At 41.3% G+C, this 14,621-nt stretch overlaps 1 protein-coding gene across 1 annotated transcript in view; it reads left to right on the plus strand.

Moving 5' to 3' along the window:
* The first annotated feature begins 285 nt into the window (after window positions 1-285).
* Window positions 286-14,621, plus strand: part of PP2D1 (protein phosphatase 2C like domain containing 1) — a 382,769-nt gene continuing 368,433 nt past the window's right edge. Inside the window, exon 1 of the mRNA XM_044066962.1 lies at window positions 286-378. The gene's annotated coding sequence lies outside the window, so the exon portion shown is untranslated. The remainder of the gene's footprint in view (window positions 379-14,621) is intronic.

The raw sequence follows: 14,621 nt of genomic DNA on the forward strand, positions 1-14,621 counted from the left end.
GCTATTCCCACTCCCAAAGTCTTATTAAACTAATAATAATGTGTGTGTGTGTGTATGATATATATATATATATATATATATATATATATATGTATATGTGTGTGCGTGTATATACATATATATATATACACACACACAACACACGGTCACCTATCTATATAGGAAATTAAATAGTACAAACAAGCTGGGCAAGACACTTTTGCATCTTGCATGTAATATTGATGGTATGTTCTTCTGTCGGCTTTTCCTTTCAGAGTTCAGACAAATCTTGGCGCAAAGGTTTGAATGCGCCAACGTACTGTTCCCTAGCGACAACTATCAACAACCAGCAGGAAGTTCAGTTTGGGAAACTCTGAGAAACTGATTTCAGAAATAAAGGTAAGATTTTGTTAAAGTGTCGTGAAAGCCAAAGTAGTTATGCAGAGACAGGCTAATAAGTAGCGGAAAAGCTGATGCTTCCCAACAGAAGTAATTTCGCTTCATACCGCTTGATTAGCGTTCATTTTGTTTTCCACGATCTGATAGTAAGGGAATACTGCCGTTTTTCACTAGTCATAGAGAAAAAATAAATAAAAGACACACACAACACGCCTCTGTGAAAATACTCACTCTACAGTACAGATAGATAAATGTTACTTTTTTTTTGCAATGTTGTTATCTTGCCCAGTTGTGCTAGCCGACTCTCTCTTCAAGAGGGGAATTGTATATACGTACTCCTTTAGCTGTTGTTACTGTTTATTGCCTGCAGTCGTAAGATGTAATTCATGGAAGTATAGTTGGGGGTGAGGATGTTACTGCAGGCAGTGGCCTATCTTCATACCGGTATCAACTGCTTTACTCAAGAATTCTGGACAAACCCGAAAATAATGGAAGGGCAAACAAAATCAGAAACATCAGCTTAATATTACTGTAGTTCGCTGAAAAAGTTAATAGAAGCCAGAGCAAAGGGTTTGGCATCACTATTCAATAAGAGCAATAAAACATTACTGTCTTCACATATTAACTGGCTGTAATCATCAGTGCCTCACCAGAAAATCAAAAAAAATGATGGGGGGTAAGGAGAAAAATTATGAGGCAAAATCAGGGATGTTCTACAAAAATATAAATAGCTGAGATGTATGCTTTCTTCAGAATGTACTTTTATTAAAGTGCATTTTTAAATAAAACATATTTATTGTTTGGAAATGCTGTCAGACATTGTTCTTCTTTCGGCTTTTCCCGGTTAGGGGTCGCCACAGCGGAACTACAGTCTGCTAATGATTGGCAGTAGATTTTTTTACGGGTGTCGAGGTGCCAGCTCGATGCCCAACCTTCAGCGAAGGCACGGCCATTCTATTCATGTCTTTCGAACGCCACTCAACCGCAGGGAGGACATGCAGACTCCACACAGAAGGCGCAGTTGGAAAATGCATATTAAAATAATATCTCTAATAACTAAATTAGAAATTTTGGGGAATGGTACAAAAATTAAAGAGCCACTGATTGACTGTCTTTGTCCATGATTATTTTCGGTTTTATCCTTAATTCATTATGTATGAGGTTGAAAACTGTGGTGGCTTATGATATTAAAATGTGCAGAAATATAGGGACTGCATTTTCATCAGCCAGCATATATGACAGAATAGAAATTAAGGCTACTGTTATGAGTGGCCAATGACTGTCATCTCTTTCATTCCCCATTTACCTATTTTGAAGCTTGAACAGTCTTTTAATCTTAGAAAATGTACTTGGTCATCCAAAGGAAGATGCACTTGTGTAGGGGATTAGGGTGTCTTACTTTGCTGCAGAAGTCACCAAGAAAGCAGACTAATGAACAGTCACTGCACCTCCCCCCTCAGATGGAATTGGCAACTGTGCCAAGTTCTGCACAAATGCTTAAACCAAACCCCTGTATAACTGCATTGACTTGACCGTACCTGATAGGACCAAAACAAGGTCCTCAAGGAAGTACAAAACTATCTGCGGGACAACTGCCATTAAGAGGCTTTACAATTTGAGGAAGAAATTGCTGTCTATAAGTAAGAGGGAGTAAGCCCAAAACTAGAAGCAATCCGTGCTCAGCTTAAACAAGCAAATAAAACTTCTTGTGTAGTCCTCCAGAGCTAACTATGAATCCAGCTTCCTCATCTAAGGACAACCATAAGGCATTCTTTGGTTACAACCCTAACTTAAAAGGAAAGGCCCAGATTTCTGCCCAACTGGTAATTAATGATGCCATGCTGAAGAAACAAAGACCAACTGAAGAAAAACAAGTAAACAGTGACAATACCTCACCAAACCAAAAGGCAAGAAGGCACAAAAAGTTGTTAGATAAAAGAACTTGATAATTTATTTGCAAAAATAATAAAATAAACATGTGAGCGCTTTTGTTTAACAGATGTAAATTTCATCAGACAAATGAATAAAATCAATCTGAAATTTAAATAGTACACTCTACTTTAATTAATGATACCATATATACTGAGCCTGTGGACATTGCTAACCTGTTAGCTGACAGGTTCTGTGAAAACTTCACTTCCCTGTCCCCACCACACTTACCCCATGACATCCCTACCATCTGTCCTCTACCTTGTATCTCTAAAGAGCAGGTAGTGATTGCCCTCTCTAAGGTCAAAACCACAGCATCTATGGGACCTGATAACATCCCATGCTGCATCCTACATAGGCTCAAACAAGAATTAGCAGCACCATTGGGTACTCTCTTCAATCATAGCTTAAGCACCAGGTTCGTTCCAGCGGAATGGAGAAAGGCCACCGTTATTCCCTTGCACAAAGGTGGTGCTTTGACTGACCCTGGGAACCATAGACCTATTAGCCTAACTAGCCTTATCTGCAAGGCCATGGACCGTATCAGCAAAGATATAGGTAATCTCCAAATACTTGATTCTACTCAATTTGGATTTGTCAAACAGAGATTATGTATGTTAAACTTTGTGGACATCTTCGAGACAGTCACCAAGGCCCTTGATGAGGGGAAATCTGTGCATACAGCCTACCTAGAGTTAGCCATGGCTTTTCACACTATCCCCCACTCGGGCATCATTCACAAACTCACCCAGCTAGGTATCAACCCTTATATCATTAGATGGGTCACTAACTTGCTCACAGATAGAACCCATATAGTCAAAATAGGGAATCCACCTCCAACAGCAGATCTGTAACCAGTGGTGTTCCACAGAGATCAGTCCTGGGAACTCTACTTTTTGGAATCTATTTCTCCAAAGTACAAGCTAAAAGTAAAGGTCTGTGGCTGGCAAAGTTTGCTGATGACTGCAAACTGGGAGCGGTCATAGAATCTCCAAACAATGTCAACATCATACAAGAGGGTCTTACACAAACGATTGGTGCCAAAGTCATGGCCTTAAATTCAATGCAAAAAAATGTGTTAGCATCCCTTTCAGTAAGAGCTATGTTCCTGTTAACTACCACAGCAGTAACAACACCCTATGTACACAGTCAATGATAAGAGACCTGGGCAGACAGGTTGACAACAACCTTGCCTTTGATCGCCATGTCTGCACAGTGGTAAGAAGGGCATTCTATATTGCTCATCTCGTAAGTAAGAGCATTGCCTCCAGAAAAAAAGAAGTTATAACCTCCGTGTACTCTTCCCTCATTAGGCCAATAATTGAGTACAGTGCCTCTTTTGGTATGTACCTTTTCAAGCACCTGCAGCAATTGGAGAGATCACAAGGGTTCCTTACAAGGAAAATTCGAGGTCTTCAGCATCTGTCCTATGAGGATTGTCTGAAACCACTGTCCCTTTATTCTGTTTCATACAGGCTACACAGAGGCAATAACTGCCTTGCATATAAGGCAATTTTTGGGGGTCTATATTAGTTCCCCAAAATGTGATTTCAGCAAACACCAAATCATCGACCCCTATCCGGCAAAAATCGCTTCCACAATTCGCTGAATTTACCAAGGGCAAGTAAATACTTGCCCTGCAGCACAATGGACCAACATCTAAGTAAATTGAACTCACCCAAGTGGGGAGCTGCACCCCCCCCACCTATATATGCCAACTCTGAGATCGCACTACAGTGGAGAAAAGGGCAAAATTGTGTACTTGGCCATCTACTTCTTTGCCCTTGGTAAATTCAGTGAATCACAGAAGCGATTTTCTCTGAATTGAGATTGATGATTAGGTGAAATCACATTTCGGCAAACTAATATAGATCCAATATTTGAACCTGCTTTATTGGAAATGATGCATATCCATATGTCAAATGGTACGTGGATTACTTGCTCTAAAGGCCTTAATCTGGTATGTGACATTAATAGAACCTGCTGGAGGAACAGATTTGTCTCCCAAAGGTTACCACACCTTTGGAACAGACTCCCACTTCCTGTCACCATAGCACCTCATTGGCCCTCTTCAAACGCAATCTGGACAATTGGGTGGGTAACCATAAACTCACCCCAGGGGTTCCCTTGAGTCCCTGTTGGATAGGGGTGATAGGTGCTGACTGTGGAAATAAGGGTAAAACTTGGCTAGGCTTGAAAGGGCCCTACAGTCATTAGCCTAGTAACCTCCTATGATGATAGACACCCACCCACATAAAACAAAGGTCATCCCTGTCCATATTTAAGCACAATGTGGATATATGAATGGGAAACAGAAAATTTATCTTAGGACTGCTCCCATGCATGGGTCCCCTCAAATTATCTATGGTATGATCCCAATTATTCTTATTAGGAGTAATATATCATTATCGACCATGGAATGGGTAAGGCCGATCTCTAACCAAACAGGATAGGTTAATTCAAACCCAAAAAGGGAAACTGGATAGGCTTAAAATTTGTTACCAGCTAAGTTAGTACTTACCTATGAACCTATAATATACTCCAGTAACATGTTAGGGATGTCCACAATAAAGTGGGATATAGTCCACTTGCTGCCTATTTTAGAAATGCTCATGATGGCAGTTTTGAAAGTTGTCTCCTGTTCTTTGACAGATTAATGTAAATATAATAGGTGATAATGCTGTTTAAATGTACTAGAAAAGAAAGGAGCACAAATGCCCATGAAATATAACACATTAAGTCCTAAGGGTCTATATATTTTCTTTAATTAGAAGGCATTGCTATAACTTGATGCGGACTTTAATTAATTAAGTGATTGCTTGCATTTTGTCTAATTGTTTTATTCATGTTTTTATATTGTTATATACAGAGATATTTGTATAATCCTTGAAGGTCTGTTGTGACTGAGGTGCTAGGTATTTATTAACGATTTTATTCTGCTGCATCATCAGTATTATTAAGACTAATAAACAAGTCTGTGGGTTATTTTTAAAAATGAATCTGCACATTTCTTGTACAATGTATAGTTGCAGAACTTCATAGGTGTGTACTAGGCTAATGGCCCTGGACCCTTTACAAGTCTAGCCCATAGAAATGCCCTGGCATCGTGCTGCCCGACGTTAGATCCCAGTGCCTCTATCAAGTAGAGCCACTAGAGTGATCCCTGGGGTGAACTTTCTATTTCCCATCCACTCATCAAGATTTCTCTTGAAGAGGCCCAGCGAGGTGCTCTACTTGACATGTATGGGAAGTCTATTCCAGAGCATGGGCAGTCTCTGGGTTATGAGCCTGTCCCTCCAGCATATTCTGTTGATTGTGGCAATGAGGTTGAAGTCTCTGGACTCTTTGGTGCGGAAGGATTGGGATTTCTTTAGATGTAGCATTTCTAACAGAGCTGGGTCAGACATGGCTTTGTAAGTCAAGCAGAGATCGCCTCTTAGTAGACGATATGAGACAGAGAATAGCTGGAGTTTTTTTGAGTCTGTCCATGTAGGACATGTGTTTAAGGCCTAGGATCCTCTTTGTGAGGTACTTTTGTGGCCTTTCAGTCTGTTGCATGTGTCTAGGGAGGTACATGCCAAATTATACTCAATGACTGGCTTAATGAGGGAATGGTAGAGAGAGATGATGACCTCTTTCTTCCTGGATGCAACACCCTTGGTAATGAGATGTGCCACATAGAAGGACTTTCTGACCACAGAGGCAATGTGGTGGTCGAAGGAGAGGTTGCTGTCAACCTGTGTTCCTAGATCTCTTATAACACCTTCAGTGTTCAGTGGGCTCCCATTGATGTTGTAATTAGCAGGAACTGAGTTTTTCTCAAAGGGGATGACGACACATTTTTTGGCATTAAGCTTAAGGCCATGATTACGACACCAGTCATTGGTCTCAGTGAGGCCTTTCTGTAGGATGTCTACATCACTTGGGGAGATAATAATGGCTCTCAGCTTGCAGTCATCTGCAGACTTGGTCAGCCAGAGTCCCTCCGTTTTGGCCTGGACTTCTGAGAAGTAGATGCCAAACAGGAGAGGACCCAGGACCGATCCCTGTGGGACTCCACTCATGACTGGTCGGCAGTCTGACTTGGAGTCTGCTACTTTCACACTGTGGGTTCTATCTATGAGCCAGTTTGCAACCCACCTAGTGATATAGGGGTTGATGCCTAGTATCAATAATTCTTGAGTGGGGAATGGTATTAAAGGCCTTGGCCAGATCGAGGTTGGGTGTATGAACTGCCTTGCCCTCATCCACAGCTCTGGTGACTGACTTAAAGAAGTCAACCAGGTTGAGCAGGCAATGTTAATTTGTCAATCTCGCCTTCATTCTTGCTGGATGGGTTCGGAGCCGATCCTCGGCTCCCACTCGGCCACTTACTAAAGCTCGACAGTTAATTTTACCGGCTCGAGGCAACCCTATATCCCATGATGCAAGGCGATAACTACCCAGATCTCGTTTGCCGCTTTCGCTTGCGAGGTGCATTTTTACCGGCTCCTGGTAAGTTTTCAAATTTTCAGACTTTTAGTCACTCCCTTTTCTTTAGTCCACTACTGTTATTGTTTAACTCTTAACGGTTAGATTTTAAATCCTATCTCCCGTTATTGCTTCCCCTTTTTTCCAGTTATTTATCCCTTCCCCTAAGTTAGGCCTTAAGCCTCCCCCTTTCCTAATTTTTTGTCAGGGATTCTGTGTGGTGTTTGAGTGTGTTTGTATCCCTGTTTTATTTTTATTTGGATTGGGTGTTTATTGTGTGTGTGCGTGTTTTTGATACTAGTGTTCCCTCGACACAGTTATGTCGAAGGACACAAAGGTCTCAGACTTCAAGAAGTGTGACTCGTGCTGTCAGAAAATGTCTCTGACAGACGGTCACACTTCTTGTGTTTACTGCCTGGGACCTCTGCACCTGCAGGACTCTTGTTCTGTCTGCCACGCCTTCAGCCCAAGAGTCCTGCAGGAGCGCAGAAATAAACTAATACTGAGGGGCTTATTAAAGCCTGAGAGCTCCCCTACTAAGTCTGCTCCGGGGAAGCCCTCGAAACCAGTAAAGTCTTCGGCTCCAAGCCCTAAGCCATTGGCTACTGGTTTGCCTTCTGTGACGAGATCGGCTCCGGCTGGAGCCGATCCTTCTGTGTCACAGCTTACAGTATCGGCTCCACCTGGCACCGATACCGCTAAATCTAGGCACTCCCTGTCGGCTCCGGCTGGAGCCGACGTATCCTCGGCTCCTTCGGCTCCACCCATCTCCAGAAAGAGATCGAGATCCCCTTTGTTGGAGTCTATACATTCGGCTCCGAGATCACCCCTGCTCCCGGAGCGGAGCCATCGGAGCCGGTCTTCTCGGTCGTCCAGGCTGTCCGACCACGACCTCGAGAGAGTGGTGAGTAGACTATTAAAGTCTCAGGCATTGGCCCAAATGCTCCATAGCCCGTCTCATCAGATGGTAGCTATTACACATCCACCTAACATTCCTCCTTCGACTCTCCTACAGAGCTCGGAGCCGGAGCTCCTCAGAGCCATGACTGTTGTGGCTTTGGAGCCGATACCTCCCCCTTCGGCTCCGTCGTCCTCTGCTCCGATCTCCTCCTTGATGCCTTCTTTGGAGGGATCCGGGCGTCTGGTCTCTCTCGTCGGCTCCGAGGGGGCGAGTGGCATCGGACCCTTGTCCGACCCGTTCTCCCTCTCGGAGCTTCGGTGCTGGTGAGCTCAGCCCCGACATCAGCCTCGGAGCCGTCCCTGTCAGTGCGGCCTGGGGTTCCTATCTCTTCGGAGCGGGAGCCTTCTGGCCTCTCTGATGGGGGAGCCTTCGAGGTGATAAGGAGTGTACTAGCCCCAGGGCGTAGTCAACGGTCAGTTCCATCAGCTCCTCCCACTACAGTGCCTGCTGACGTCTCTTCCCACTCTCTTGCTCCCGGATCCAGAGATTCAACGCCTCAGGTTTCCCCACTGGGAATAATCTTCCTCTTCCGAGGCTTCTCCTGACCCGTCAGGTGAGCCTCCGCGTAAGAGGACATGTAAGAGGAAACATCTAGACTCCCCCGAGTCTATTACATCCAATACTGACTTGGATGAGTCGGAGGGATCCCCAAGGTCTCCCTCTGAGGATGTCTCTTTCTCAGACATCACGAACAGGCTAAATAAATCAATAAAAGGAAATCCAGGTAGAAGTTTGATACAGACAGCAAGTAAATCAGTTATAAAATTTAATTAAAGCGCTTTTCGTCAGCCTCCAATGCTGACTTCTTCAGAATACTATCCACCATTGAAATGAATAAATAAATACAAGTTCACTTAATTAATACAAAAAATTTAAAAGGGCAACACCACCATCCTTTCTAAAAACTTTCATCATCTTCATTCTTTACTTTTTATATTAACGTTTTATTTTATTTATAAAATCAAACCCCGATAGTACTTTAAAATTCCCCTATTAATATATATAAATCAAATTAATTTAATCAACTTATAATATAATCCAGACAGTAAATGTGAGAAATGGTTCTACCACTCTTTTGCTGTTATGAGAAAACTACTGTCAGGACTGCATATGCTATGTATTCATCTCTTTAAGCTAGCTAGTTTTAATAGACTACTAATCGTACAAGAGTCATTAAGCCCTGGGTAACTATATGAATTCAGTCTAATTTGCCAAGCTAACTCAAGCTCTTCTAGTTTAAGGCCTCTTGGTCCACCCCTAGGGTTTGTCTTGACTTGATCTATGACCATAAATTTAAAACTGTGTTTCCTATTACTATCTATGTGTTTAGCAAGTGCATTTTCCAACTTAAACTTCATAGCGGACAGGCTGAGCAGAGCTATTCTCATGCCTCACCTCTCTCAAACAATCTGAGAAGAGAGATTTTCAGAAATGGGGTCTTCCTTTCTGTTTTACCTATATAAAACATAAACAGGATGTACATCTTGCTAAATATGTTAGAAAGCAACCGTTGAGAGCCAAGATATTCTCATTCCTTATTGGCCTTGTATGTTATTCCTGCATTTATCTTTGGTACATTATTCATTTCACCGGTTCCATATACTTACAGTCGGGCAGCTGCAATTCAAACATTTACTCAACCTCACTGCTTGGTTGCTCCACTTCCATCCCTAGCCAGGCTTCCTAACTTGTGATGTATAATCCCTTCGGGATATCATAGATTTGAGCTTCCCTTAAATCTTCCACCAGAAGGATTTACACTAGTTGGGCCTTGCCAATTTCTCCTAGATATCTGGGAAGGTTTAAATAAATCCCTTTAATTCATTCAGTCTTGGAATAAACAGACAGGATCTTCTTCCTCCACAGTAAAAGTTCAGTTGGCAGCCATTTCAAATTTTCATATTGGCTTGTTGGACCACAACATCATGTCCCATAAACTTTGCAAGGCATTCCTTAGAGGTGTATTTTTACTTAAGCCTCTGATTAGAGACCCCTTACCACAGTGGGATCTAAATTTAATCTTAACATCCTTGATTCTTCCCTTAGAAGTGGTACCTGTTCATTGAAATTTCTTTCTTGGAAGACACTCTTGGATAAGTGTGTGCTAAAGAGTATCTGAGCTTCATGCCCTCTGCATGCCCTCCTAACAAAGACAGAGTTTCTTAATGGACTAATCCATCTTTCTTCAAAGTGGCGTCTAAACTAAATCAATCTATTGAGGCTCTTACCAGTTGTCCCAAATTATTCTAATAGACAGAGCAAAAGCTACATTATCTCGATGTTCAAACTCAGATATTATTTGGACAGAACCAAACAATTTAGGAAATCTGATCAACTGTTTTATCCTATGCAGAGAACAGGAAAGGCCTTCCAGTATCCAAGGTAACCCTATCTAAATTGTCTTCTGTGATTACATGCATTTATCAACTCAGAGGTATAATTTGACTTTAGGCCAAAGCCCATTCAAGTATGCACTAGCTACATCACAGCTTTTCAGGCTAGACTGTAAACTGGAGGAAGTTAGTTGTGTTGTTAAAATACATGAACTAACAAACTATCATCTTTGTTTCCATTACAAATTGAAAATGGCCTCCAGAAACAGAGCAAATTAAACTTGTCATAAAAATCATTGCCCTTAAATACATATTCTGCCTCCCAGTAAGCCATTACCAGGTTAGCTATGCTCCCCCCACAGGGGGACCCCATAGCTACACCCACTTTTTGCAAAAAGAACTCATGACAAAACATGAAATAGTTGTTAGATAAAACCAATTCCATAAGTACTGAAACCAATTCAATCTCCTTAGTGGGTGCATTGTGTTTTTTAAGCATGAAGACTACCCACTCTAGTGCTACATCCTGGGATATACTGGTGTACAAATCCTTCACGTCAATAGTGAGAAAGTTATAGTCAGGTTTAAATTCCAGGTCACCAATTTTTTCCAAAAATGACCAGGAGTCCTTACAAACTTGGGTCTCATTGGTCAAATATTTCTGCAAGATGGCATCAACTACCCTAGCACAGGAGTATGTATGTTGGAGGAATATATTGCATAATTTTTCCTTAGCTACCAAACGAGTTCTGGGTAGTTATCGCCTTGCATCATGGGATATAGGGTTGCCTCAAGCTGGTAAAATTAGCTCTTGAGCTTTAGTAAGTGGCCGAGTCGGAGCCGAGGATCGGCTCCGAACCCATCCAGCAAGAAAGAAGGCGAGAGAAGACAACTAACATGGAACGTTATGGTAGGTACATAACTTCTCATTATCTACCTTTCACAAAACCAGATTGCGTGGGATCTAGAGTTTGGAGATTCCCTATATACTTGTTAATTAGGTCCATGATGATGTGCTCCATAGCTTTACATATCAGACTCATCAGGCTAATGGGGTGATAATTCCCAGGGTCTGTAGTCGCTCCCCCTTTATGGAGAGGGATGACTGTAGCAGTGCACCATTTGGTCGGGACAAAGCCTGAGGTGAGGCTATGATTGAACAGGGCACACAGATGTGGTGCCAGTTCACTTTGTAGTTCATGTTGAACACAGCCAGGGATATTGTTGGGTCCCATTGGAAGCTGTATTCTTGGCCTTGAACAATGCAGCTTTAACCTGTGCTGCAGTAATGCTGGGTGCCTGACATTCCTCCGGTATTGTGATTGGTCCTTGGGGGGGCTAAAGTTGGTACTGAATCTGTCGGCCAGTAACTCGGAGCAAACCTGGGTATTACTGTGAAGATTCTTGATATAACTATAGAAAGCTTTGGGATTGTTTTTAGTGTCTGACGCAATTCTGCCTTCCTAGCTGGCTTTAGAGGTTTTCATGAGGGATGTCAACTTTTTGTTGAGGCTAATAAGGGCGTTTTTCCAGTCTTGGGACTTCACCTTTTTCTGCAACAGTTTCTTCCTTCTGTTGTAGAGCTTATTAATGGTGGGGGACCACCAGATTGGCTTTCTTTTTTTGGAGGCGAACATCTTGGTTCTGTTGGGTATGGCTAATTCCATGCATTTATGCATGTGTTCGTATAGTGCATTGGTGTATGATTTGGCAGTCATGCATCTATTTTCCATTGACATGGGTGCCGTGAAGTTAGCCACCTCTGTTTTTAGGAGCCCAAAGTCAGCTTTGGAGAAGTTTTTCATGGTGGTGACCTTTGTGTTGGGTGTGGGTGAGATGTGGATTTCTATGGTGATTAGTTTGTGGTCGGATCTAACCAGGGAGGAATGGACTATTGCTGTAAGAGCAACGGTTGCCCATGTTAGTAATAACCAGGTCAAGGATGTTGCTTCCTCTAGTGGGGGTAAGAATCAGCTAGTCCAGGGCATTGAAATTCATGAATTCCAGGAAACATTGGGCCAGTGTATTGGTGCATGAGTAGTTTTCCTAGTTGATGGAGGGGTAGTTGAAGTCACCTAGTATGAGAGTGTTTGGTTGGACCCTAATAGTTTCCAGGGTTCTTAGGAACGTGGAGTGAGATTCTTGGGACATGGCTGGGGACTTATAGCAGGCTATGACCTGAATCACCATCTTACCCAATGTTAGTTGTACCTGAAGTATCTCAGATGCGTTATGCTGGGCTACTAGTCTGGAGGTGTGCATATCCTTTATGAATATGGAGACACCATCGCCTTTGGATCTTCGGTCCATGTTTTGGGGCCGAAAGATGTAAACAGTTCTTGGAAGTGAAGAAATTGATGATACATATGCATTCCAGCCTCTTTGTTCATTCTGTTTCTGTCACATAGAAGTCACGTGCAGTTACACATATGAATACACACACACACACGCACACACACACACACACACACACACACACACACACACACACACACGCACACTCAAACACACTTAATATGCATGTGTATGATGTTTCTGTTGTTAACATACAGAATAAAATGTTCACAGTGTTTTCTTGTATAACATTAGACAGGTGGAGATTGTGAAGTTTATCAAATATTCTTACCTAAACTATGAATAATTTTTTTCAAAAATTGCAGTTCACTAAAAATTGTACTGGTGATATTGCATGTCAGAGTAGCTAGCATCCCCTCCTCCCTACTCCCTGGTCCTTATATTTCACTTTATTATTTAAATGTGATGAGGAGAGGCTTTATTGTTTTTAGTGTACAGCTGTTATGGTGTTTAACTATAAATTATGAACATTCCTTAAATTTAACAGTCATTGGATAGGTAAAAGTGTTTGCAAACCTTATGATTTTCTTTGAAATTAGATTTTGCATCAACTACATTTATGGTAAAAATATAGTATTGATAAAGGAACAACATTCTTATTGGTATATACAAAAGGATCTCCATTATGGTTGATGCATTAAATCATATCAAGTCAAAATTATTAGGAAGTACCTGGTAAGCATAGGACAAGTGTCAGAAATATGGCTATTTGATGTCAGTAAAAGAACATGCAGATTATAACATCTAAGTAACAACAATCCTGAGTCAGACCAACAGTAGGAAAGGAGACAGCAACTGCTAACAGAAACCGAACTAAAGGTGCATGAATGAAATAACATAAAATAGATAAACAGTGTGAGAAGGCAGTAAGAGAAGTATTGGGATTTCTAACATGAACAGGGAGAACCATCAGTAGTAACAAATAAGGAATTATGTGTTAACTGTAACCATCCCACCCTTCTCATTTTGACAACCTGCCATTTTGAATTTCTAAAAGTACCACAGTGAAAAATTCATATAGTAGTTCTGCCTGATCTGCAATATTCTCATTCTCTATCCCTTTCCATCAATATGGTGTCTCGTCAGTTCATTTTCCATCCATCCACTTTTTTAAACCATTTGCATTGATGAAGGACAGCGTTAACTCATCTTTCATTGCAAAATTTGATTTATTTTCCCCATACTTTGCAGCTTGGGCCATCTCCTTCTTTAGGGCAATTATTCCTGCCCATATGACTTTTGCTCTGTTTTTAACTGCTACATAATATCAACATCACCCCAGAAAACATATTGTCCCTCTGTATGTTTTATTTTTTTTTTAACTAATTTGTTACCAGTTAAGTGGTCTGATTTTAATGGAGACTTTTCAAACATGAGCCAAGAAATACATAAGAAAGAAAAATAAAGAAAATGAGAAATATAAAACTGAAAATTAATCAGACAAAAATGTACAAGTACATGAATAGTCTGTATGAAAAGTTCAACAGTGAATCCCAGTCGGTGGTTAAAATACAGTTAAAGTAAAAAGACTTTATTTTGTATAATAAGCTTGAATTCCCTGGGGTAGTGACATGAAGAATTGGAAATACATTTAAAGTGCAAAGGTGGTTAGGTTAGGAGAAAAGATATTTATTTATGTAAGTGAGTAAATCCACTTGACAAAAGTGCCTGTTTTCAGGAGCAATGCTGGAACAGGGGTTAAGTGACTTGCTGAGAATCACAAAGTGGAGAAAATGTTTTGAAATATTTTTCTTAAGGTACTTCTTAAATGTAGACAAAGGATGAAAGACAGTCTCAAATGTAAGAAAGAAAACTATTCTACTGTCACGTCCACTGACAGTCAAGCAGAATGAAATTCATGTGAAAGGACAAAGAGGAAGTTTTGAGACCAACTAAAGAAGGAAAAATAGTAATGTCAGGTTTGGAGAAGAGGAGGGAAGGAGTAAGAGGAGGATACTAACAGTTTATAGATGAGGATGCAAGAGTACCAGACTGAACTTTAAGCAAGACATGGCAAGTTCTCTGTGGCTAGTAGGATGGAGCCTTACTGCATATGGGAAGAAGGAAGAACAAATTAAAATGTTGTTTGGGAGGGTTTAAAGTCGAGAATCAAAGTGTTGACAGTATTATGCTTGGGGAATAAAGCCACTCTTTCAAAGGATTGTTCTACATTCTTTTATTAGACAGCTGTCTGT

Source organism: Protopterus annectens, chromosome 3.part1 (genome assembly GCF_019279795.1).
Source record: "Protopterus annectens isolate FY-2018-M chromosome 3.part1, PAN1.0, whole genome shotgun sequence".
Taxonomy (NCBI): domain Eukaryota; kingdom Metazoa; phylum Chordata; order Ceratodontiformes; family Protopteridae; genus Protopterus; species Protopterus annectens.